Raw genomic sequence first — 27,896 nt, 5'->3', positions numbered from 1 at the left:
ATGTGCTCCAGAATGTTATGGGTTCGTCCCTTAATGGACCATGCTACACCTTTTCACCAAGTTTAATGGAAATTGGGCCTGTAGGTTTTGCGTGATCCTGCACACAGATGAAGGGACAGAACCAGAACTGAAAACATCTCTGGGAGAGGTAATAAAACGAACTTTAGACCTGTTAACATCATTATTGGAAAATGTAGCCTGGTGAACTTGATTCTTGCTAAAGCATGAGCTACAATCCAATAGCTAAAACGTTAGCTCCCTCTCTCATACCTTTTGTCTAGGATGACAAGAAGTCCTCTTTCCCCCAGACATGTCCTCCTTTTGAGACCTAATAAAATGCGTCAGGCCGGAATTTTCAAAATTGTCCGGTATTTTGTTCAAAATTGTCCGGTAGTTTTGCAGGGGCGTCACTAGACAATTTTTACACGGCCGGTGCCCCAGTAGCCTACTGAACTGCTATGCATAGAAAAAATCTCAAGTCCAGGTTTAACTAGTCTAAATTTATGGTGGAGTAGGCCTACTGGTCACACAGATATCATGTCATGTGAACAAGTGGACTCTAAGCTTTCCAATGATATTAGCGCCAAGTTGCTGTGATACTGTAAATGAACATTGAACTTGCATGGAATTTAACATAGCCTAATCGTAGGCTATTTGCATTCAGTGAAATATCTTACGAACTCTTCACTCAACACGTGGCAAACCGTATATCACAATACACACAACACAACAGACCTTACCCAATACATGAAAACATGCCTCTGTACAATAGCAGTTTCCGAGTAATACAGTTGTATAGCCAAAACTAGCCTAGGCCTACTTTTCATCTCTTAAGTAGCATCTCCTAGCCAACTGAAGCAAACAAACAAACATTTGCTTGCAGTAGGATGATTGGATAGAGATTGGGCTGATGTATTTGTCATATATATATGAATGATGTTTCTGCCTAATTGTTTGCACGGCGTGTCATCAGATCTGGACGTCGCCATATTGGAGATACTCCCCTCATTAGAAAGCATTAGGCACTGAAGTAAATCCCTAAGATTGTCAAGGAAAATGGTTAATTATTGCCGTGTTTTAGGTTGTACCAATAGGTCAGACTGTGAAAAACATCTGGTGTAGGTATTGACTTCCAAAAGTTATTAAAAAACCAGGGAGAAAGGAAAATAATGACAGAAGTTATCAGAGGAAGGGGGGCGCTTGTGGTTGAACTTGGTACTCCATTGTACTTCATTCACTGCTGCGCGTGCTGGGTTACCATGGTTACCGGCCAGAACGTGACTTCCGTGCAAACCCTTAATATCTGGGTTCCTACACATTTTACATCTCAAAATTCCATACTTTTTCCATACTCAAATATTCAAACTTCTCGGTAGATTTTTCTGACCATATTCTAGACATTGTCAATGGAGCGTTCTATTAGCATTTGAAGAGCTGTATAATAATGTTTATTATTAACTTGTTAGCCCTCAGAAAACACCTGTCCATTGTTGGATACTTTTCATTGGGGAAGTGCTGTGTTGGAAGGTGCACTCACATTTTTAGTTCTCTGTAGATACAGCATAGCCTACATACGTATGTATGTTGGAGACTATGCACTGCTGTTTCCAGAAATTTACCGGAAATTTTCCGCCCCTTTGCAACCCTACTTGTCATGGGCAAAGTTTCAAATTATGTAAAGTTTCGTTTTTGATAGGAGTAAAGGAAAAAAATAGCCCCATTGGGGTGTATTGTTGCCTGGCCTTATTGGCACACATCTCGGATTGATGAGAATTTAACATATTTCCTCAACTAGGATTTCTTAGGACTTTTAGTATGTTGTTCTGGACACCTCATAGAAATGATCTAAGCTGCAAAAAAATATTTTACAATTAGTCTGTCTTAAAATGCTTCTTTGCCTGGACTAAAGTGATGCTGCTGGTTGTTGCTCAGTTTATTATTTTGACTTCTTCATTTTTTTCACTTTATGTATGTTTTTTTTAAGTGGCTGATACAGGCGTCCATAGAAAGAAGACACAGTAAACCAAAATCTCAAAATCAGGGTTCCTACGCAGTATGGAAAACCTGGAAAAGTATGGAATTTGATTTTAGTATTTTCCAGGTCTGGATAAGTATGGAAAAAAGAAACAAGGGTATGGAGAAATATTTGTGTTTCCAGACTATTGCATCTACAGTGCCAATCACTTCACTCAGGTCATAATTAACCATTCCTACTGTTGTGTAGCTTAAGTTGTCAGTCCACATCATCAAGATATAATTGAATAGGCTCCTCAGAAAAAAAATCTCTCCCACAAGGGGACCCTGGTACCAAAACCAAACCGAGAACCCCTGTTCTATGCACGTGCCTATATATACCATTATACCATTGTGCACTGGTTTGTTTGCGTTGCTCTGCTATTTTCGGCTAAAACACTGGTAGACTTTTTTGATTTTGTAAAAGTTACCAAGACATGGATACTGCATTATCTGATAAACTGTTATTGCAAACAAATAATACTGTTTACGGTGATTTCTGAGGCCTCTGCCAGCAGTGCACTAGTCTCCCAACATATGTAGGCTATGCTGTATCAAATGTGAGTGCACCTTCCAACACAACACTTCCCCAATGAAAAGTATTCAACAATGGGCAAGTGTTTTCTGAGTGCTAACAAGTTAATAATAAACATTATTATACAGCTTTTCACAATGCTAGTAGAACACTCCATTGACAATGTCTAGAATATGGTCAGAAAAATCTAACGAGAAGCTTGAACATTTGAGTATGGAAAAAGTATGGAATTTTGAGATGTAAAATGTGAAAAAAATGTGCAAAATTGACCAGTAGCCTACATGGGAGAAATGTTGTTCCTGTAGTATACTGCATTATTTTAATTGTAGGCTCCTTACCCAATAACTAGGCCTATTCATTCTACTAGTTTGTTCTTTGCCGATAGATCTTCATCAATACGTTATATAGACAGCCCTGCCTTACATGTGAAAGGGGGGATTGTATAATACTACTACTGATTAAGCTTATTTTGTAGAAATAGTGTTAAATAGTGTTAGAGTGTTAAATATTTGCATGTGAGGGTATATTTTAATAAATCGGTGTGGGAATGGTGTTTTTGGTGACCTGGTAAAGCCTGTTCAGTGGCAGAAACACAACAGTGCTCTTCAGCTTACATAAGAGGACTATTTATAACAGCAGTACAGCTGGATGTGCTAAATGCTTGCCGGTTACTTATATTTGACTTTGATGTCTGACTCATCCTCCGTCTGATGTCCAGCTAACACCCTCTCTCTCACACGCACACACATAGGTCCTCCTTCAAAGTTCCCTTTGTTGAGTCTGAGTTGTCTGTCTCGAGAGGGAGACAGAGGTGTAGCTGTCACACAGTGGTGCTCTGTGCCAAAACTGTAGGCCTGTCTCTGACCCCTGTTCTCACCTCTCTCTCACCTCTCCCAATCCCTTCCACTGGTCTCATCCATACTGATTAGTCAGGTAGTAGTTTGTAGAATAAGAGTGTTAGTGTGAAGTAGGATACGGATGTGATTTTATTGCTGAAAAATGATGTTTCAGGGGGTGTTGATTTGTAATCTTTTTTGACACACTTTTTTAAAGTGACATCATCAGCCATGCTCCTTTTTACCTCTTAAAATCTACCAACAATGTAGTTTTGTTTGGTAGCAGAATTGGTAAGCTTATATTAAGAACATGTATTTAGATGTGAAATATAACTACAAGACTAAGTCAATCAGATGATATAGTGTTTCACACTTAAAGTGAGACACTACAGGTAAATTAGGTAAAAATGTTCATGAATAGTTACCACTATGAACCTTCCTCAGTTGTTTTCTGACTTTAAGAATGCTATGCTTTAATATGTATGTGAGGTAAATAGTCAATCATTTGCCAATTTTCCAAATAAGTAATCTGGAAAAATGAAGATAAGAAACCTCTAGATTTTTTATAGCTATTTCTGAAAGGCCAGTAGAAGCACATTTTTGTTTGAGGAAAAGCCTCACAGCAGTAGAGGACTAAACAGCACCGTCATTTTATTGTAAGTCTGAATTTTGACATTGGAATAATTTATATGAATGAGTTGTTTGATGCTGTTTGGAGTTCATTAGACCTTCACTAGAAGCTGATTTGAACAATAACCATATATACCCACTAGGCGGCACCATTGGCCATTGTACAGACGCCATCACAGGAAATATTTTTAGATGTCAAAGAACATGTAAAATTCAATTGAATATTTAGCCCATGCACTGTATATGCATTAATATACTCTTATTCACTAAATAACATTTATTCTTTATGAACATTATAATCCACATACAATAGATAAAGTTATTGGTGGTACTGCCACAACCTCCATTGATAGATGGAATTCTAATATGTTAACTTACCTTGACCATTGTGCACAGACAAGCTCTGTCAGATAATCATTTTTAAAAAGTCTGTATGATCTAAACCAATGAATGTACTTTTGCATTTTTATTGGGATAACTAGTTTTTCCTGCCTTTTGTGTTAATCAACTGGTTGTAAAAGAAAGAAGAAAAAAAGTTTTTATTTTTAACATCCAACCGGATGTAAGGAAGTGTAATTAAACGCATGAGTTAGTATGTGTATCCTATTTACAGCAACACTTTCATTTGAGGAAGGACTGACTGAACTTCCATTGAGTTTGCATAGAGAGACTCTGCATCTCAGACCCTGAGTGTCCCTGGTACACAGTCTAAAGATCACGGACAGGTTCCAAATCACCATTTATTCTCACAACACAAACACAGACTGGAATTGAAATGCAACTCGAACCATAGGGAGTCAGTCAGACAAGGCTGCTAGTGACAGCATCTTAAGTGATAAAGAAGTGAAGCAGTATTTTATCATGATTTAGCAAAAAATAACCTAAATGCATTCATAATGGCATTGGCTTACATGGAATATGGATTTGAAACATATTAATTCTGCTCTAGAAAGAAACAACATTAAAAGAAACTAACAGTACAGTGATAAACAGGAAGATTTCAGATGCCATTGACCCCATGAGCCCACCTTCAAAAGCGCGTCAGAGGCTTACCCAGGGGCCTCCTCGCGTCTGCGCTCAGCCTGCTCCCCTTGCTCTTTGTGCTCCTCTCACCAGCTCACCTAGAGGAAGGAGAAGTATGCCACACGGAGGAAAAAAAGAGAAAGAGAGTGAATGAGAGTTCCTGCCCTTTGATAAACACATATCTGTGCTTCCCACCGGACCCTGGCGTGTGGAGGAGCAGCCCCCCCCCCCCCTCCCCCAGCTTAAAGTGCGTTTGTCTGAGCATGGGACTACAAGGAGACGCCATGAGAAATTTATGTTTTGTCCCTAGGTTGTTCGTTTGAGTGTTTGGAAGATATCCGTGATTTTTTTTTCTGTATTCTCCCGGTTTCATTAATCGTCTCTCCAGACACAAAGCTTGGTTTCGGAGAAAGACATGCATGATATTGAAAGGGATTTAAAAAAAATGAGATGTGTTACACATACACACATGACGCTTGATGCCGTTTCCTTTCAGGTATTCTTTTGGGTGTTTTCAGGGTGATTTTTTTGATTTTGTGAGCTGTTACACACAAAGGAAGTTGTCTCGACTAAGCACTTCAAAAGGCCTGCACAATCCCGCAAAGACAGTGTTTCGGAGGAACACCAAGTACTGCAGAGTGAAGTTGTGCTTCCGTGAGACCTGCCACAGCTTCTCATTAAGACTCCATCGCTTCCCCCTTCCACATGGCTCTGAGGAGCTGGATGTCTCCTCACACTCAAGCACAACAGGAAAAAAAATATCTCATGGTGAACAGTGGTGATTGTAGTTGGTTGGAAAATTGGAAAATAATTGAAAAAAGGGGAAAATCTGACTTTGAAAACATCTGATATAGAATATTATGTTATAAGAAATGGAGAGCATTTGTATTCATTCTTGCATTGCTCCTTCAAAAACATTTCGAATCAATGAAGATTTTATACCCATTTTTTCACCAAATTAACATTAAACCAGATTTGACACAATTTTATCCAGTGAACCACAGTTCTGGAATGTAACAACGGCTTATATATACATGTAGAACGTGTATTTGTTGACACGTTAAGCCATAACCCCAGTGTGACGCCATGGGTGACATGGAAGATGTACGTGCTTAAAATACGAGAAGAGAAAAGCCGTTTGGGAATGCTTCCCGATTGTCTCAAGAGCCACGCTACATGCCCAGTGGACAAGTGGACAAATTCCTACACACATGTATCTGCTGGGTCGCACTTGAGACTGTCGCACTCAAATGCGTCGCTGAGGGCTACAATATGACTGACCCTTGACCCTTCTATCAGGGGCTGTGCGTAGCATGCCCTACAGTCACACTCGCTCACAAAACACTACCCCAATCCCACATGCACTCCCACCCTGGGGCAAGGCCACACGTTTGAGTGGGTGCAGTGACTTTCACAGTTACTAGTCCATTTTCTGTTTGTGCGACTGAGTAGTAAATGTTCTTGACATTCCACCACTGATACCAACCTAGGGTGTACTTCCCGAAACAGTTGTTGAACTACCACAGTTAAATGTTAGAGAGAGTATAATTATGGATGGACGTTGTCTCTCCATAGTGGTTGCTCAGCGATGCTTTCGGGAAACGCAGTCCTTATCGACTGCTTTATTTTTCAAAAGCAATGTCAGTGTTCGTGTATGTGCATTTGTTCATATTGTAGTGATTCATATATGTAGGTCTCTGGGGGGGTGAGACTGCAGACCAGGGTGAGCTGTATCTCTGAGAGTACTTCACCCTCGCCTCTGAAGCACAGCCACTTAGAGGCTGCTTGAGGGGTTTAGGAACACCATTCTAGCACCACTCACCTGCTCTATCTCTGCTCATCCCTTGCAGGTCTCTTCTGCACAAGAACCACTCGCCGATTTCAGAGCGCTGAGAACATGGAGGGACCTCCACAATCAGGTGATGTTCTTTCTCCTTCATTACGGTAAACCGTTTGAAAAAGCAACTCATCTAAACCAAGGAAAACTGCAGGAGTCGGTTTGCCTGTTTGAAGTAATTGGGGAGCCTTTGGCCCATGGTGGAGCAGTGATGTTCAACATAGTTAGTCCTCTACTAGCAGGACATTATGGCTGGATGACAGCCCACATAATAAGAGCTCTTCTCCACCATGGCAGATTTCTCCCACGTTGTTCTCTCTCTCTCTCTCTCTCTCTCTCTCTCTCTCTCTCTCTCCCTCTCTCTCTCTTTCTCTCTCTCACTCTCACACACACACATACTCTCTCTCTCTCATACACACACACACATACTCTCTCTCACACACACACTCACATACTCACTCTCTCTCTCTCTCTCTCTCTCTCACACACACACACACACACACACACACACACACACACACACACACAGATAGAGAGAGCGGAATGGTGGAAGATAGATGGATGAAGAACATGCAGACAAACAGAGAGGGAGACAGAGAAGGGAGGTGGTAATGTGACCTGGGCTGTGTGTGTATATGTAGTGTGTGCATAAATAAAACACTGTAGTATGTCATTATCTAGGTCAACCATGCTCTCTCTCTCTCTCTTTCCCCCTCTCTTTCTCTCTCCCTCTCTTTCTCTCTCTCTCTCTCTCTCGTCACTGCTACACTGCCACTCTCTGTCACCAATTGACCTGATTTGGAGAGCCGTATGTGACAGGCGCTGTCCAGACAGAGCTTCCCCTCCCCTCTCTCTCTCTCTCTCTCACACACACACACACACACACACACACACACACACACACACACACACACACACACACACACACACACACACTCATCTGTCACATCCGTGTAGACATACACACATTTTAAAAAACTTATTCATAAATAGACACACACTCACAAAATCAGACACACACACACACTAACCAACAATAATGAAAAAGAAAGAGTAGTGATATGACATGCATCCTGTACAAACCTACCAGAGATATACTTAGATACTAGTGTACTTCATATTACACACAGTATGACTAGCAGTGATTATGAAGTTATGACATACTGTATGTCATGATACATTTGCTTTACATTTCACATTTAGACATTTAGATTCAGAAGTCCAATTATGAGATATAATTCAAACAAGAATAAATTTCAAAAAATAATTTAAAACAATAAAAATAAATAATGAAAAAAAATATTGCAGGATATTCTATTCTAAGAGCATACCTGAAACCATACCTTAAAACTTAACATCCACATTTTGTATGCAAGAAATGTCCAACCAAAACAAACAAATAAGCAGGAGACTTGCATTTAATACCGCTTCCTAATCCTGAAAATAAACAGAGCACATACACTACTACTGTATCCCGCCATTTCCACAAATACCACTTTTAGAGGTCAGTTCCAGCAGTGACCACTGGATGGCACTGTCTGTCTGCTGTAGGGCCCCCGGCCCTTGGCTCCTCTCACTGCCTCATTAGAGCTGCGACCAGGCTCCCTCTCACACCATCATAAATGTCAGCGCCGATACAGCAGGGGACGGCTGGCCTGCGTGTAACAAACACAGACACTATGAAAGTCCACTATGTGTGTCGAATCAATCACCCACCGGGACTGCCGGAGTTTCACACCTAAGATGAGAATTACCTTTGCTCCCGTGCTTCGTGTTTCACAAACACACATGTATAAATACGTGTGTGTGTAGGGCTATTTAAAAATATATGTATGTGTGACCTTTTTGTTGAAGAATGTTTGCATATTAACAACATTTCTAATTCAGCTGCAATAGTTAAACAAAGGTGGGTGTTGTGGGTTCATCCTTTATTGTGAACTGGTATTTTTGAGTGTGTGTGTGTGAGAGAAAGAGAGGAAGGTCCATATGTGCATGTGAATGAGTGTGTGAATGCAGGTGTGCATTACAAATGCTTCCATAGTCTCAGACTGGCCACCTCTTTCACTCTCATACACACACACACACACACACACACACACACACACACACATATATACACACACGTGGATACTCACACACAGACACACACACACACGCTAGCCCCAGCCTCTTCACTCTTCCCTCTCCCTTTATCAGGGTGCTTGTGTAGTTCCTCGACTCGCTCGCCTTTTTCTATTCCCATGCAATGCAATCGCCCTGGCGGAGCAGGTGGATGCGAGATAACTTGTGCCGCGCTTTGTTTTCGTCCTGACACTGTCATTAATCATCCCGGCGAGCCGCGCTTCAACTTATAATAATAAGGACTGGCTGCTGCGGGGGAGCTGCCGCCCAATTGCCTTTCTTCGCGCCGCTGCCAAATTGGAGGTGAACGGCTATAGCCAGACACTGCTCCCATGTCCCCAGCCTGTCTCATCATTTAGGTATTTATCCATCTCGGGCTTGTCCACCGCCCATCTCACTGCTCTCCCGGGAGGCCCGCAGATTGTTAGGGGAGGAAAAGGGGGTGTGTGTCAGGGCTGTTGGGATGTGTGTGTGTGTATGTGCTGTGGGAGTGTGTGGGTAGTGGGGTGGTTTGGAGGATCAGATTTGTTGCTCAGGCTTTTTGGCTTTGATTGTGTGCCTATAAGTTTAGGATTAGAGGCAAATTTCCCACAGGGCAGTGCAGGATTTGCTGGCGTTTAACTGTTTAACCTGGCTTACTCTTCTGTGGCTGGGCAAAAAGGGGGGAGAGAGGTAGAGACAGACAGAAGGAGAGAGAGAGAGGTGGAGGAGGAGAAGTTGGTCAATGGGTCCATAGAGACTCTGGGATGCTAAGCCAGACCCGGGCCTGCATCGATAAGAACTACGATCTGATTCTACAGATCACATGCATACCACACCCTCTTGTGTGTGTGTGTGTGTGTGTGTGTGTGCATGTGTATGTTTATTTGTGTGTGTTTGTATGCATCTGAATTGATTCCCTTGGAATTGAACAGCATGATAATTCTATTTTAAGTCATATAGTGCAATAACGCCACACACACCGGTTTCCATGTCAACATGTTTATCGATGCATCCGCTCCACATCCTTAACATGAGCACCTGCTAAAACCAACCTTTTGACTTCTGTCTTTTTTTGTGTCCTTAAAATGAACACCTGCATAAACATACCTTTTGACATCTGTCTTGTTCTGATAATATATTCAAGAAGGGAGACTTACATTCCCAAAGCTCTGGTGGGTGAGGTGTTTGAGGGAGTCCACTGGAAGCTGTCGCTAGCCAGGTTTAAAATGCTAAACTCCAGATAAAGGGTCCAGGTCTGGAAACTGATTACCAGTGGGCCGAGTGGATCAGGCACCCTTTGTTAGGTGCGCTCCGAAAATGCGGGAGGTGCACATCGAGGAGGGGCGGTGAGGTTCGCCAAAGCAGTGTGAGGATCGCTGTCCTGTCAAGCACGATCCGCTCGGATTAGCGAGATCTGAGAGGAATTTTGCAGCCCGGAGTCTGAAGGTGTGTGTTTTCAGCTTCTTCCACCTCCAGCACTACAAACACACACAGTCCAAAGGTGTGCGCTTCAGCAGAGTGGCCGTGCTTTTGATCAGACGCCAGGGAACACTGACTGCCCGTCATCTCACACTGGACAGGAGGCTAGAGTTGTGAGTGTGTGTGTGTACGTTTTGTTTTTTTGGAGGGGGGGATGGGGGGCAGCAGTGAGGGTACATGACTGCACTGGTCAGAGTGTTGTGTTTGTATGATGAAACTATCACTCAAAAAGTGAAAATGCCTTCCCTTTACAGCTTTATAGATGACCAACTTGAATAAAAAAAAAGGTAGTGCCAGACCAAAGCAAGTGACTAAATGTAGACAGGGCCATCAAACATCCACCAGTAAAGCAAAACAAAAATAAACACCACACAGATATATGTCCCTGACAAAACAGAGTAGATCTAAGTACCGAGAGCAATTATTTAGTGTTTTGCATTTCCGCCATGATGAGTTTCACAGTACCTCTGTGCTGGATCCATCCTCCACCTACCAACCCGTCAGACCCCAGCCACTCCATCTGTCTCGCGGCGGAGCGAAATATACGGCCAAAACAGTATTGATCTTTAATTAAAGAAGCTCTTAACCTCAGCTGAGAGGGAAGACCCCCTGGGCACGGGAGTTAATTCATGTACTAGAAGTCATAATATTTGTGCTCTGCATGGGGAGGTACATAAAAAAGTTATCTATTGTCTGGGCAGTTTATCAGGGCAACGATGGCTCAATGCATACAGCTTAACCACCTCCTCCCAGGCCTGGCTCCCACCAACCCCACCCGTCCACCACCCTCTCACCCACCCGGCTCGCGTGTGCCTGACTGTAACTCAACATTATGAGTCAATTTGCACACGTTGATGTGAAGGTGACGTGGGCTTTTAGGGGCTTGCAGTTGGCAGGGTGGAGAGGGGGGGTTGGTTGGGTCGGGTGGTGCTTCTCATCCTTGCTCAGTCATCCTAGGTGATGGTGTCAAAGAGTCTCCCTGTAAATGTGTATTTTTTACTGAATACTCCACACATCATGCCTAATGTCTAAGCTCAACATTATAAGGCCCCAAAAAAACACACCCTTTTTCTTTCTTGGCCTCTTTCATCTCTCTCTCTCTCTATCTTTCCATCCCTCCATCTCTCTGGTGGGTTGAGGCATGTGTCAGTATAGTGTTGGTGGAGGAGTGATTGAGTGTCCTGAAGTATTCCTGGATCCCTCTGACCCTCTCCATGACACCACCAGGCATCAACGGCAGCCTAAGCTGTGGCTTTGACGCCCAGTATATACACCCTCCTCTGGGGGCAGAGAGGCAAAGAAAGGAGGGATGGGGGGAGGTAGATGTGGAGAGGTAGAGGGGAGGTAAGGGAGCGAGGAGGTGGAGTGGAAGGGAAGGAGGAGAAGGGCTTCCAGACACTGTGATATCACCCTTTATAGGCTTATTGATTTCTTCTCAGGATGCAACTATTAACATTGAGCTGTGTTCCAGAAGAGCTCCCCGCAGGTTGCTTTGCTCACACCCCATCTCTCTGCACGCGCACGCGTGCGTGCGTGTGTGTGTGTGTGTGTGTGTGTGTGTGTCTACGGGGTGAGGCGGGGAGGTTATGGAACGCAGGCGGCATGCTTTTATAATTAAGGTCAGCTGGGATGCATTACGGCATTTGGAGGTGTTAAAATCTGCCCTCCTCGGAGAGCAAGTTGGCATCGCCCGCGCTCGTAAATTAGCCACGCGCTCCCGCTGCTCGGAACAGGGCGTGGGGGTGGTGGGGGGTGGAGACGAGGGGGGGTTCAGTATGGGCGGACCTTCTGATGTCTTTTTTTTTTCTTTCTTTCTCTCTCACTCTTTTTTTTCTGCCGAAACACAAGACTGAGGGCTGTTTGACGACCAGTCAAACAGCCACACAGTCTAGTAGGCCCCACTGGCTGTCGCCTTGCACTGCTCACCAGTTTGTGGTGTGGTGACACAGAGGCAAGCAAAAGTTATCAGTGTGTTTTTTCTGCCCCCTGGAGGCCATTAGCTGCTTTGCACCACAGAGATGAATGTGATTGTACTCTGTACTGCTTGTGTGTGTTTGTGAATAAGATTAGGTACTTTTGGCGATTCTCAGTTTATAATAGTAATGATTTTATCTCACTATGATGTCCATCCAGAAAACAATACATCCAATTGGAAATTAATTTTGTATTTGCATATGGACACTGTGCTTTTATATCTATTTGTTGAAAATGCCTATTTTCTTCAAAGAAATTGCTTATTATCAGGACCACACAAGCTTTCTCAGTTTCAGTTCGTGCTGTGTATCGTGTAAGTGTTTGTCCCAAGAGCACAAGGGTAGTAAAAAGCTCATAATTTACTTCAGACTCTTATTGACCTCTCAGGCAGCAAGCCCAAAGGAGAGAAAGAAAGAGACAAAGAGCTAGACAATGACAGAGAGAGAGAATAAGAAGGAGAGAAAGAGAGAGACAAAGGCCGGGGGGTGCGGGGGGAGGGGTGGATGTCAGGTACACTCAGAAGAGAGGACATGAGGTGAGAGAGCCATTGAGGTGAATGATGCGTCTCTGGACGAAGCAAACCAGGCAAAAGGGCCGCGTGTCAACATAGATGGACAGAGGAGGGACAAACAGAGCCAAGTGGGGTTTTGTTTTCTGTGGACAACAACCTGTCAGGAGGCATTCAGCAGAAGGGCTGGGTTAGGCTGGACCGGTGAGCTAACAGTCATCTAGCAGGGGGTGTGGACACAGGGTCTCCTCTCAAAGGAAATATACCAGCAGATCATAGGACTGGGCAGAGTAGGGGGCAGTGGAGACAGAGAGAGAGAGGAAGAAGGTGAAATAACAAATGTGTGACCCGGTCACTACTGCGGTAGTTTATGTAGTCGTTTTTAAACATTTGATTATCACGCATGATAATGATGAGTGTATTTCAGGTAATAACTTGCAATAACTTGTAATAGCAGGAGGAATAACTTGCTGTAGGTGAATTGACATGTGCCCTGCTAATATCTGGTAGCACTCAGTCATCCTTCAGACTTAAGGATTTGAAGAATTTGAAGTTGAGGTCTACAGTATGTTATTGACTACTCATACCAGGTCAACATGATGGATATGATAAGACAGAAAATGTTCAAAAAAGATGTACTCAGACACTCATGTTTAAGTGCACACGTCTGGCTAGACTTAAATTGTTTAACACGACTTTGTTAAGCGTTGTGTACCTCCTTGTATGTGCCTGTTAGTAAGATGGCAGGCTCTTTGTGGCACCTGCACGGGTCCTCCTCACCGGAGAGGGGCCAGGGGAGTGTGACAGAGCGCTGACACAGGGACACCTCCCTGACCCCGAGCGGCCGGCTCTGTCAGTGTGCCCCAGGGCCGAACAAATAGCCTACAACACTCATTTAGCAAACACATTCCTCCTTCTTGACCTGAATGAGACTGGGGGGGTTTCTTTTTTTGGAGGGGAAAGCAAAGCTGGTATGCGGTCACCTGAACCGCCACTGTTTACCCACATGCACCTTGGGCCAAGTGAAGCTTTTCTTTCTCGAGCCCTCTTTTGAAGTTTGTGCTGAATTGCCTGTCTTGCTGGACTTGATTTAGTGAGAAGGGAAACTCATTCACACACACACACATACACACACACGCACACACACACAACACACACACACACACACACACACACACACACACACACACAAGTGTACAAAAGGTAGAGCAAGTCAGGTTTTGTATAAAGAAAAAAGTATCCCAATCGCAAACAAAAAAGCCTTGCACGTTTGTCTAAACTCTTGGCTTAAACTGTTGAGCCTGCACACTTCACGTACCCTCCCTTCTCTCTTCCTTATATTGAAATAAAATATTGATTTTTGATATTCTCAGCTCACTGAATTGAGCTGCGGGTATAGTAAACTTTTGCTCCTTGCTGAGAAAAACATGCTGGGCTACATGAAATCAATGGAATCACATCATTCGATCTGCCAGACAAAACACCTTGTACACCAGTGCAGGGGAAGCAGGGGAAAATCTGTAGAACACTGTGAAAATGTCACTCAAAAATATGATAATGGGCTTCCCGCTCCCACTAGTGTGCACAGGTGTTTTTTTTTTTTAAACTCCGGTATTTATTTGACCATTATGTTAAATTGTCCCCATAAAGCTCGACTTGACAGCTCCATCTCCACAGACTCTCTGCAAAGCACTTAAGTGTACCAGAGGGGGCTTGTGTATTCAACAGACCCAATAGGCCCGCTTTGCTGTACAAATAATCCTCATCGAGTGGCTTTCTCTGCGCCTGCTCGTTTTGTGGGCTGCGGTGATGAAGTTTTTACTCGGCCATTCAGCTTGTCCGTGGTGTCTTAACGGCCGATAATGGCCGCGGTGATCAGGAGAGAGAACCGAGGCTTTAACCTTGGCTTTGAGCATATTTCTTCGTGACTTTTTTTTCTGTTTCTTCTATTGTACTTGCAGTTGCTCTCTTTTGTACTCACTGGTGCTGCATATACAGTATATATTGCTCCCTAAATACACACCTTTCCCATTGAATGAATTTAATATGAAATGTTTTATGTAATGTGATCAAGAAAAGGAACATTTGATTATTTTATTATAATGGGGGTCACGCTGGAATTTATAGTACTGAAATTATCTGTGGGTGAGTACAGGGAGAGGATGAACACACCTAACCCCCTCCCCCCCACCCCCACCCCCACCCAACATTACTTACACACACACACACACACACACACACACACACACACACACACAGTCACGTACACACTCAAGTTTGCTAAATGCCGAGGGGGGATGTGGACTTGTTTGGCTCGGGTGGACCTCTCCGTAATCCTGTAAAGCTTTGGGGACCCAGGGCCCTGGCAGAGTGTGTGTGTGTGTGTGCGGGGGAAGGGGAAGAGGGGAGGGGAGCTCTGTTTAGACCACCTCTATTCACTCTCCTCCAGCCCTCCGGTTCCCGATGTTAAATGGCAGCCGGAAAATCACAGCAGCGGGGATCAGCGCACGGTGCATTACCAGCATGGCCACAGAGCAGGCTACAGTAGAGCGGCCGCCACAAAAGAGTTAGTTCCTCTCTCTCTGGGTCACGCAGAGCACCGCGCTCCCATCCAGGCCACAGCCACACAGCCACCACCGCGGCAGGGAGGGTAGAGGCAGAACTGAGGAGGCTCAGGAGCCTCTCTGGAATCCTGACTCACAATGGGGAAGGGGCTCAGGAATTTCAGTGAAGCACTGCCACATGGCATTGAACTGGAAAGGGGAAAAGGTGCTGTTTCGAGGTCTATGTGAGAAAAAGTCTTGTTCATTTGTTGTTTTGACAATGAAATATTATAATCAACTCTCTCAAAAATTATTCAAAATTATGGGATAAAGTAGAATTTTTCAACAACTAGAAGGTCAATCAAATCATAAGTCAGCAAATGACAAATGTTCAAAATAATTTCTTCAACCTGTGGGCAGGTTTGATTCTATCATTCTATCATTCTATCATTGTTACCCATTGGAAATAGCCATCTACACTAAAATATTGAACACATTTTTTTTAACAATTTGCTCTCCCACAATTACCTTGCTCCAGTGAAGATATAGTGTCCTTCCTATTTAGCCGAATCCCCTCCTGCCCTTTTGCAACGTTGGCTGAGAGAGTGTTCACTGATTAACGGGGAGGCGAGACGCAACACCCCATCCTCCGAGAGCGAGGTGAGTCTCCCAAGACTCTTTATGGAAATTAACTGCAAAACACGGCCAATTAGAGGTGTGTTATTTAGAAGGACTTTTGCCTCGTCTCCCGGCTGGTATAATAACATGGGAAGACATCCGAAGCCTCGGCGGCAAATTAGTGCCATGTTGGGCTTATGCCAACTCTAAGAGCACATCCATCCTCATAAGAGAAAAGTTATACACATGCAGCAATTTCTGACTTAGCTTAGACTAGTTGAAGTATAGGCCTAGCAAGAAAATTAGAAATAAATATGCCAAAGACCTAAACCTCAGCGCATGGTATAAATTGCACAGGAGGTGCTTTCAAATGAAAATAAATTTAAACTGGAAAATTATATTTGGGTGAAAGGGGAAATCAACCTATAATTCTTTTATATCTGATTTTATGTTCCTAAACCTTTGCCAGCCAGGAGACACCACCATAATATTTAGTCCACACTTTTGCATTTAAAACAACAGAAAGCTGAATATAGCGAGCTTTACTTTGCCTATCCTGAACTTTCCCAGGTTCAGTCTTTTATCCACCAGCGGGTGAAAACAACTGGGAATTAAGTATCTGTATAAACTTTTTTCTCTCTCTCTCTCCCCTTTCCTTTTTCACTTTATCTGAGCATGATACGCTGTCTTAATTTTCCTTTATGAGGTCAGTAGTTGAGAGGGAGCAGGGAGCCGTGGCATTAGAATGGGTAGGAGGGACCCGATTCTGTGCACAAGAATACACTGTGGAAGTTGCAAAGGGCAGAGTCTCTAGGAAATCTACTCTTTCTTTGAAAAAATGTCACGGGAGAGATAGGAGATTGGCACCACAAAGAGCTGAAAATAGCACGGGTTGCTACGCGTTGTCAGACGAGATTTGGGCTGAGACACTGACTTTTGTTCTGCAAAGTGTCGGCCCCTGAAAGGGAGATGGAAGGTGTAGAAATTGCCATTTTTTTCTCCCCTCCTCCTTCTCTGCTCCCGGTTGTGCAGGCCCCGTACGCAGGACCTAATAACGTATGCCGAGACATCCGCCGTTAATGTCACAATTATTCATTGTCTCACAAGCTGGCGTTGTGATATTCACGTTTTTAGGGGCCAAAGACAAAGTCTGAGTATCCTGCACTCCCTCCACCCCCAGCACCAACTCCCCACCCTCCCAAAGTGACTGGCAACAGCGGTCCCAGGGAGGAGTATTCATCAAAGGTGTAGGGGTCTGGTCAAGAGATTAGAGCCGTTTTGCCAGGGTGTCTCCATTCCCAGAGCTCCGAATGGACCCACATTCAGCCCCGGACCCATTCTCCCTCCCCCACACAACAAAAGCCTCAAATATTTAATGCAGGTTTGCCCCTGGGCCGCATAATAGGATTAGAAATAATTTCTACAAATTTACAAAAACAAATCACATGGCAAGGCTTAGAGTTTGCTAATAATTTCTCCATAGCTGATAGATCAAAGCCCGGCTTGGACTCTCGGAGCCAGGCAGTAGTTTGACCCTGGTCAGGCATTTTTAATGAAAGGGTTAATCTTCTCAAAGGTGACCATTCAGGAGCAGGCGGTGTGACCAAATGAAGAATTCAGGTCTGGGATAATCTCAGAGAGGAATAGTGGCCAGGGTGCTTTTGGGTGACAGTGAGGAAGCCCTGGGAGAGAGTTCCACGCCGCCTCTCCCCCCATATGAGAGCAGCAGAGGCCTCTTTCTGGCAAAAGTGCAGGAGCCCAACAAGTGGAGAGGTGTAGAAAAGGACGGGGTGAAAGAAAGGAAGCGGCTGAGGTGGGGGCACTGGTGTTGTGGTGGTGGTGTTGTGGTGGGGGTGGTGTGGGGTGGGGTGAGGGTTTTGGGTTGTTAGGGAAGTGGATTTTTGTCATTGGCTCTTGGCCACTATATGGAAGGCAACACACAACACCTGCAATGTCGCCCCCACCTGGGAAATTAATCACTGGACCCTCCACTCCTTGATCATCCATGAGGATATACGGTCACAGACACACACACACACACACACACACACACACACACACACACACACATACACATACACACACACGCACACACACACACAAATTCAGGGGAGAGACACACACACAAACACACACATACACACTCCTAGAGTGTTCACCCACATAAATATATGGGAGATTCTTTCCTCCTTCCTTTCAAAAAGAACCCCCAAAACAGCAGCTGAAGATTGCTTTTGCAGATGAATGTTGCTTGGCAAGCCGCACTTGTGCTACTGTAAGCACACATGCCTACTTGTGAGTAATTAGACTTGAATTCCATCCAAAAGTCGAATGAGGGAGAGAGAGAAGGAAAGAGAGAGAGAGAGAAAGAAAGGATGGCTTTATAAATGCATTACCCCTGGCTGGTTAAGTAGGTTTGGAAGGCTTGTCGTGACTGCGGGAAAATGGGCCTTTCGGTAATTAAGAATAAATGAAATTGCTTATCAATTAGTAAGTTACGGTGCACACCATTTGGCTGGCTTCGGAGGGATTAATCAGAGAACTATTGACATTACATTGTTCCATAATTATCCTTCATACGTTTTATGGTAATTGGTGAATTTTTCACTGAGGAGCAACAATGCCTCTGAAATACCAGGCGGTTATTAACACACCCAAATATAAACATTAATTAATTTCTAAAAAGGCGAGAAGGAATGAGATCTATCACAGAGACTGGTAATGGTGAAATCACAGTCTCACACAGAAACCTGTAAACAACATTAATGGGAAACCCCACTCTTAATGATCTGATGCAGTAATGAGTGTATATCCATCAAATACATAATAAGACACAGAATGGGGAAAAAAAAGTGATACACATATCTGCAATTGCTTGACTGGCAGAACCGTTTGGCTTGGGTGGAGGTTGAAGTGGTGGAGGTAGAACTCGGGGGATGGAGGGTGGTGGGGAAAGGAACCTCATCATATCGCTGTAGACAAATAAAGGCAAGCGAACGCCAACAATAAAAGGAGCCGTAATTTCATATTTACATACACAGTCATGAATAAATAATGCTGTGCATCACAAAGAGGTTTTCATTTCAGCGTTCCAACCCCCCAAGACTGTGCACATGACACAGCTGTCACTCGCGCCACACAATATGGCTTTAAACACAACTCGGGCAAACAGTCTCATTCACTGGCCCCCATTAATGAGGAGAAAAGACAAGCCAGAAGAGGAACGACAGAAAGAAAAGAGAGAGAGAGAAAAACAAACGCTGTTTATTCCCAGGAGGGCTGACCTCAGTGTAACATGTCCAGGGCTGTGCTTCGAGGTCACTCTGGCTTTGCCTCCTTAGCTTCTCGCGCGAGCAACAGGCCACGGTGTGGTGAGGCTCAGGACGTACTGGAGCGAAAACCTAATGAGGTAATTAGTCAAAGGCCAGCCTGACCCCTAGGAGGCTAATACCTGTGAACTTTTTACCCCGGACTCTTGACACATGTCTCCTGAGATGGCACGGAAAGCGAGGTGTTGGTGGCGGCAGCAGCAGTGGTGCCTGTGGCAGTCATTCCTTTTCTCAAACACCACCGGAATAAGCAGCGGCATTTTTTTGCCAGCCTGATGGACAAGGTGTAATGTCCTTATTTCAGCCGCTGTGGATGTCAGGTTCTCCGGTCGGCAGTAGCGGCCAGCCTTTCATTAGGGATATTACAACTGCAGGCCAAAACAATCGACCCCAGCACTTCAGTGGCTTACCTATGGGAACTTCTTCATGTCTGCAAAGAAATGGGATACATAGGTGGAAAAAAAGCTAAGAAAGCGAAAAAGGCAAATGGGTATCTCTCTCTCTCTCTCTCTCTCTCTCTCTCTTCCTCTGTCTCATCCAACCGGCTTTTATCCATGCCGTGACTGGCGGCATCGTTAATCACAGCCTCAGCAACCTTCAGTACAGAACTAACTGCATTTGGGCCAATTAAGAGACAGGGAGAGACAATGTAGGATGTAGAAGTTGCGTCTCCGAGGCAGGCGTAGCAGTGTCCCAACCTCCCTGTCATTATGGCCGCCGTGGAAAAAAGGGGAAAAATTAACCCTAACAGCTTAGCCGCTCTCCTCCATTGATCCGAGGCTTTTGTGCCAGCCTCAGAAATGTGGCAGACAATTACAGATATTATTACATCTGCATTGATTTTTCCCTTTCTTTCTTTCTTTCTTTTTTTACCAATTTCTTCTTCTTTTTTTAAAGAAGGAGAGATAAGTGTCTCGAAGCAATTAAAAAAAATTACATTTTGGAAGTGGGCCAATTAGAAAGCCCCTGGGCCCGGCAGCGGGATGCTCGCGCCTCGACTGTCAGAATGTCACAGTGTTCTCACTTGGCAGTTTTTTAGATGAGCAATGGTGCACACTGCACTACACACACACACACACACACACACACACACACACACACACAGCCACACACCCACACAGCTGAAGTTTATTAGTTTCCCAGCTCGAGTGCTAGCCCTCATTTGGAGCTGGACAAGCAGCAGGAAAGCAATCAGCATGTGGCAATAAGCAACGGCTGGATAATTGTACTGAAAAGTAGGGAGGCATGGAGAGGGAAAAAGCATGCTGGGACCACGGGTCATAAAATTTCTATTTACATACTTATGTTCTTGGTTTATATTTATGTATATTAAGGGCCATCTTTGCAACACAAACAATCACACAGACCAACTCAATATTGGGCCGCCACAGATAAAATGAAATGACATCTCTGGCTGTTAATGGATATTTTCTGTATTTGTATTCAAGACATAGAATAAAAACGCAGTGGAAATGTATATTTAACACTGAACATTTCGTCTGATGTATTCTATTACCAGAGACAAATGCAGCGTAACCATTGTTTAAGCTGCCCAGTTGTTGATCCTATCACTGGCTCGGTGACACATCCATCTTTATGGTTAATGCACGCATGCTCATACACTCAATCACCCACATTGACACACACACACACACACACCACACAGTAGACCAGACACTTCCTCTTCAGCCATCTTGCTTCGGCACATTCTCTCTGCGTCTGTGGCTCCTCGAGGGAGCTCTTGGCCCTGCTTTGGTCAGCGCGACACGGCAGCCTTCCTGCAACGGGGAGCGGAAGCGAATGCTAATTGGTGTTGTGGAACGACAGAGGAATGAGAGGAGATAAGGGATTGATGTGATAGAACAGAAGCGGGGCCTCCATTTGCTCAGAAGTATTGTCCAGCTCCTTGTTTCCTACCACTATCAGCAGCAGACAGGAACACGGCTGGACAGCTTCATTGTTTTAAAGCAGCACAAACGGGCATTAAACAAAACACGGCCTTGTTTGTATCCCTCCTTGATAGGAGGGGGATTTCTGTTTTCTGGGGCCCGTGTTTGACAATGAAATCGTGAGGTGTTGGCTGAGTTGTTCAACACCGAAGAACTGAAAACCTTTAGAAAACTCACCTCCTCTGGCAATGAGCACTGATTAAAACACACATACACACACACACACACACTCACACGCACACATACTATGTATAAAACTTTATCATTTTCAATGCTCCTTGTGTTTGATGTTCGTAAACTGGCACCATTTCTTTAATCCCTAAAGCATTCAAATGAATTTATGTTTTCCTGAAATGGCAACAATGGCAGAGTTTCAAACAAACAAAACGCAAACAAATAGTCTGTGTGTGTGTGTGTGTGTATGTGTGGTGGGTGGGTTAGTAGACAGCTCAGAATTAAGCCTTGTAAACCATGCTATTCGCTCCCATGGCTGGGACTAGAGTTTCTATTTATCTATTAGGGGCTGATAAATGTGGGGCTGTGGCTGTTCTTGGATTACAGCGCTATAGGGTTTCAGAGGCGGCGTACGAGCGCACCGTAATCCGTGGAATTTTGCTGAGAGGTAACGACAACACCCGGAAGAGGGGAGGAACAGGAAAAAAATGGCAGCACAGTTTTCAACACAGGAACACAATGCCACGGCTGATTAAAGAGGGAGTTGTATTCAAAATATCATCAAAGGAATAGGAGTTTGTGGGTTTCACAATTCATTCATCCTCTCCAAACTTCCCCCTCGGTGCACCCCCACCCCACCCGCACCCCAAACCTGTGCCCTGTGTAAACTGAGGTCATTTTCAAATATTACTTCTCCTAATGCCGAGAGATCCCCTACAGAACCTAGTCCAAAATAATAATTTGGCTCAAGCAGCTTTTTGGAATCTTATCTTACATTCAAAATACAAAAATCATAATGTAAAAGTAAACAAAACAGTAAAATTGTATGACTGCTAAAATTGTATGCTGTGTCCTCTCTCTTCTTTCCTCACTAACTGTATGACTCTTGAGGCCCTTGCTCCTCTGCTGAACCCAGATTGAGGAAATGATGTCTGGTTTGGCAAACGCACAATGTGTGCCTTCCCTCTCACGGTAAAGATGATGAAAACTGCAGTTGTTTTATTTTCCAATATATTTTTTTAAGATTTTTTTTTTAACTGCTTAAAAATAGCAATCCATCAGCAATAAATGTGGAATATGTATCAGAAAATGGCCAAACTATCCCAGACTTCCTTGGTTTGAATCCAAAAGAGACATGACCACATGCCACGCTACCATAAGGTCAGGTTGAGGATACATCCACAGTTTTGGCAAAGAATGAACCAGCAGTATTCTGTGGAATAGGATTGGCAGTATGCCTGATATTCATAGGTCCCAGTGCTACTTAGATCATTACTTTTATGGTTATGATCGTTATGGTGTCAACTGTGGTTTGTTTTCTTGTTGCCTAAATAGCATCCATTTAAAAAATGATAAACAACAAAGGCACATCAGACAAAAAACAATTATGGTCCAATAAAATACCCACTCAACCCACGTTTCATTTCTTTCAACAATCATGACAGGATAGCCAAAAAGATAATCTCAACCATTTTATCTGATGATAAAATGTGCAGAATTTCAGAGGTCCATCCTAGTGTATCAGCCACAAAGCCCATGACGCAGTATAAATAACATCCTGAGACTTCAATGACACGCAATCAACTCGCATTTTGGGGCGTCCAAACGAGGCAAAACTGAGCGACCCAGACACATGCATGGAAGAAATGGGAAGCTTGATTGTACATGGGTCACGGACTGGGGGAAACAGGAGGTTGAAATAAAAGAGTGGACAGCCATAGGGGATTGTCATGCAGATGATTAACTCACGGACACACCATGCCACTTACATTAGGGGGACTGTTGCGTCAAGGGGCGATGTGAGGGGGCCTCCATTTTCTCCTGCACTCCGGGACTTTTTGTACCTCTTAAATCCTGTGAGAAGCAACTGGCATGGTCCGGGATTGAGCTGCTAACTCATATTATGGAATCAGTGGCTAGATTGGATAGGAATGGCCCGACCAGAGGCAAACCCCATTCAACACTTCATGGAAACCTCTCAGTAAAAAAAAAATTAAATGAAATATATATCCCCCACCCCACCCCAAACTTAAATCTATTCCAAAGATGACCCTTTACCTAAATATTCACTGTTTGTTTCTATTTGTTATTTTTTATAACATCCAAAGGGATTGTCAAGTCAGTGACCAGGTCACACTATGCAGTTGTATGTCAATATCATTACATCTCGGTGTTTCGCAACCTCTTTTGACCGCTTGACATGCCTGATCCTTGCTGGGTGGGGACAGGGTGTGTGGATAGCTATTGAAATGGCCGGGTTTGCTTGTTAGCCTGTCTCTGAGACACCCAAGCAGAAAGGTCAGTGAATTGGATTTCTGAGCTGTGGGAATACCTCCCCGTATTTACCTCAAACAAACCAGGTTTCAGATGGCTGGCTCATTGAGTTCACCTTGTCCTCATGTGATTCTCCCGTGGTTCTGAATTTCAAATCACAACGAGATACACACACACAACTCAGTCTGACCAAATATATATTCTGGCCTGTTCATCTGTGGTACAGTACACAGAGAGAAAGTTCAATGGCGGATGAACATACTTACAGATCATAATCTTCAACCATCTTGCTTCTTCCAGAATATTCCATACATGAGCTTCACAGCTGGATGCATAGACATAAACACTGATAAGAAAACTCAGGTACATTGTTAAAGGAAAACACAGGCTCTGACTGAGAAGAGTCACTTTGGTGGGGGGAGGATATACTCACATCTATCTTTAATCAAATCTCCTTTCTGGAAGGAAAAAAAGTCAGTTGTCAGGTTTGAGGATACATACAAAACATTTCAAAGCTGCTTTGATTGCAGCTCATGTCATTTATCAGAACAGCAGACAAGATATATACTTTGATGATACGCTACTGGCTTGAAGCATGCATCACACAGCACAGATCCTATAGTGTTAATATTTTACTGAAATTGTCTATAAAGTTATGCATCTGAATTGTGTTTCTTTTGTTATCTTGAAACAATGGAACACAAAAAGTGAGGCCCAGCATGCTGGTTTGTAAAGCAAAACACTTACACGGGAAGTATCAAGCACTACCTAAACCCTTGCCATAAATGACATGAATTTCGTGGCCCGTAAATCATAACATGCATGTGATAAGATGGGTGAGGGAAGACAATTACTGCAGAGTGGAAGACAGGGTCAACCGAGCATCTTAGAGCAGTACCTCCACCTCTGTCAGAGAACACAAGATGAATTACAATGCTTTTAAACACCGGTGACACAGCGCAAACAAGGGTGTGTGTGTGTGTGTGTGTGTGTGTGTGTGTCTGCCCTGAGACATCCTTCATTCTTCACTTAAGCCCCCTGTTTGTAGCCCTCAAGACATGGCCTTTTTTGGGATGGGTGATGAACAATGTCCTGTGCATCCCTCTTTAGAGTGCAAACAAGCTTTTTGGCCGAGAGGACGCACCAGAAAATGCAGGCAATTTGCATTTTCTCGCCTTCACCACTGACACGTTTCCGCCTGACTGGGCAGGGCCATTTATTTCCATCTGAAGGGGAAGCCATTGGGAAAAGTGGTCCCTAAAAGTGAAGGGAGACCAGACATATGGGTAGCCCCCAGTACCAGGGGAACACGTCACCCCGATGACCCAGAAGGCCATCCTCTCAAAGATCCAAATGACACTGTGACAAACCCCTTTCTATGACCTGGGCACGCAAATGGACTCCTCTTACTATTATTTTCCCTATGCCTTGATGGGCAGGCTCCACCCCCTTTCAGAATTATCAGAGCACCATCTCAGCCTGCACATATCCAGGAAAGATTAGAGTAATCACAGACCATGCTCCCCCCGACCCCATACCAAGGTCAAACCAGCAGACCAAGAGTTATACCTTTCTTTACCCCCCACCCAATCACACACACACACTTTCTCTTTTTTACCTTTAAAAATGTGTCTATTTACAAGAGCACGCATAACTGGTCGTCAGGGGGAAGAGAAGCCATTAGGGGAATAAAGAGAGGTGCCGACTCACGCGTGTGTGTCATACACCACTGGAGCACAGCAAATTGCTTCTTGTTCAGTGGCGCTCTGGTGCGCGGCACAGAAATCTCAGGTCTCAGGCTGCGTCGTGTCAGAGTTGGTGGGATTGGGTGGGGGTTATGGCTGTGCTTTGGGAGAGAGTTGGGACAATATGGGACACGTCCAAACAGGCCCAGGGACAGAGTCCCTTCGCTGAACCCAAACCCTTCGGGACATAGGTGAATACAGAGGGGAGCAGTCAGTTACCTGATAGTGTGTGTGTGTACGTGTCCTTTTCTCTCCTCTCTCTCTCTCTCTCTCCCTCTATGTGTGTGAAAGAGAGAATCCCCGCTAGAAATGGTTGAGCAGCTCTTTGGCAGAGCTCAAAATTCATTGGCAATAAAATCTTCTTGATGGCAAAAAATAATACCACCGCAGAGATGAAACTGCGATCGTTCATTCTCCCTCAACCAAGCACTCATTTTTACACTTCAGCCTTGTTCAAACAAAGGGATTAAACAAATGAATTCAAGGAAGGTTTCGCACACGTAGCCATTACACGGGGAAAAAAGCCATCAGAGCCCTTTTGACAATGATCCATCTCCTGCACTCCCACATCTCGGTCTGATTTACACAAATCATCTTCAACTTTTACGGCTGCTTTTGAATGGCAGACCTCTTTGCCAGAGACTCACAACTGTACAAAAACATTCAATGTTCGGCTTGACAATCAAAACAGCGTCAAATATTGCTGGAAGTACACACATCTGACAGAGAGCTTATTCATTTGAATGGTCTCCCCAGAGGGATCCAGTCTGATAAAACAGTCCAAATACTCAGCTTCTGAAATGCTCTAAAGCTTCTAAATGACACCAAAGTTATTAGAATTCTACAGCCCGGCTGAATAATAGGCAAAAGATTGTGGAGAAAAGGCACTAAAGCTAATTAATAATGGCGGCGGGGATAATTTGAACGCCTCAGTTTTAATAGAAATCCAAGGTAGAAGCACAAAACCACACGTACCTCAGTGTTCCCTACAATTGATAGGATACCAAATGCCTTTTGGGGACCATTCTTTTATGGTGCAAGAGAGAGAGAGAGAGAGAGAGAACAGGTGGCAGAAAAATATATAGGATACCAGGACTTTGTTCAGTTAATCAAAGGGATTACTACAACAAATCACTTTTGTTCAATTCATTACACAATATCATAAAGAAGGCTGAGATGTGATGGATGGTTGTCTGGAAATGGGCTTGTGGTTAACAGAGAAATGCACAGGGTTCATTAAGGCCTGAGACAAAGGATGGATTTGTCATCTCTTAATGTTGAAGTGGGCATGGCTAAACGCAAAAAGGATTGATTGACATTTAACACAATGTAATGTAAAATGCATCCAAAATTATCACTCATTTTTCAAAAGAGAGTTTTGTGTGTGTGTGTACATGTACTTGTTTTCCAAAAAGTTTCTCTGTGAAAACACTATTGTATTTCTATTTAGAATATCAATCCACTGAAATCCACAAATGTCAATGGCTAGAACAGCTGCAGGTTCTGTCCATTTATCAGTCTTGGTCTACCTTTTTGTTGAGACTGGGTGCAGCGTTTGACTGACGCTGCTACAGGTGTATGATCCATCTAACTGTGAGTGGACAGACGTCCGCTTTTCTACTTAAGTGCAAGGAGCAGGCTGTGCAGCCGGCCATCGCCGCAGCTGGCTACATCTAGTTTTTGACATTTCCAAGGAGGGCCTCCCGTAGGTTTGCTGCTGAAGCTTGAAAACGAAATGAGAGTTTTTTTAGAAAGCGAGAGACAGAGAGAAAGGGAAAGAGAGAGAGAGGGAGAGAGAGAGAAAAACGTAGCGGAAAAGAAAATGGCAGAGTGGAGCGGCTAAAAGCTGCATTTTACCCCCAGACATGCTTTCCCCCTCTTGTCTTTTTTCCTCCACCCGTCAGCCCTTTTCAACTCCACTTCACTGACACAAATCCTATGCCACTACTTTTGTTTAACGCAAGCCATTAATGAAGAGCTCTCCAGCTAAATACATCTTTATTCTGCTATTAACTGTAGCGTTTTGAAGGAGGCCTTGGAGGAGGGGGGTAGGTGGGGGGGCTGAAACCCTTCAAAGTCGAGGCATTTAGAGGCACTTTCCCATCAATCAGACCTTATGTCCAGTAAGTGCCGCTTACATTTACATGAAATATTCATAAACCATTCACTTCTGCTTCCCTCTGCCCTAATCATCACTTTTAGGCACCCCCTTCAAAAAAAAGGAGGAGACAGAAAAAAAGAAGGGGGGGGAAAAAGCCACAATCATCTCGGTGAGGGGAGGAGAATTATGGGATGCCTCCCCTCCTTTTGTGTGGCAGGCGTCTGG

The 27,896-nt window shown here is 44.0% G+C and overlaps 1 long non-coding RNA gene across 1 annotated transcript; it reads left to right on the top strand.

Annotated features, from left to right (window-relative positions):
- Positions 1-27,896, top strand: LOC121693293. The gene is made up of 3 exons (XR_006025461.1): positions 1-148; positions 6,888-6,956; positions 27,773-27,896. It is a non-coding gene; the product is annotated as an uncharacterized LOC121693293 (long non-coding RNA).

Source organism: Alosa sapidissima, chromosome 19, assembly GCF_018492685.1.
Source record: "Alosa sapidissima isolate fAloSap1 chromosome 19, fAloSap1.pri, whole genome shotgun sequence".
NCBI lineage: Eukaryota > Metazoa > Chordata > Actinopteri > Clupeiformes > Clupeidae > Alosa > Alosa sapidissima.
The sequence above is the reverse complement of the archived record's forward strand: the minus strand, read 5'-3'. Positions and strand labels throughout refer to the sequence as shown.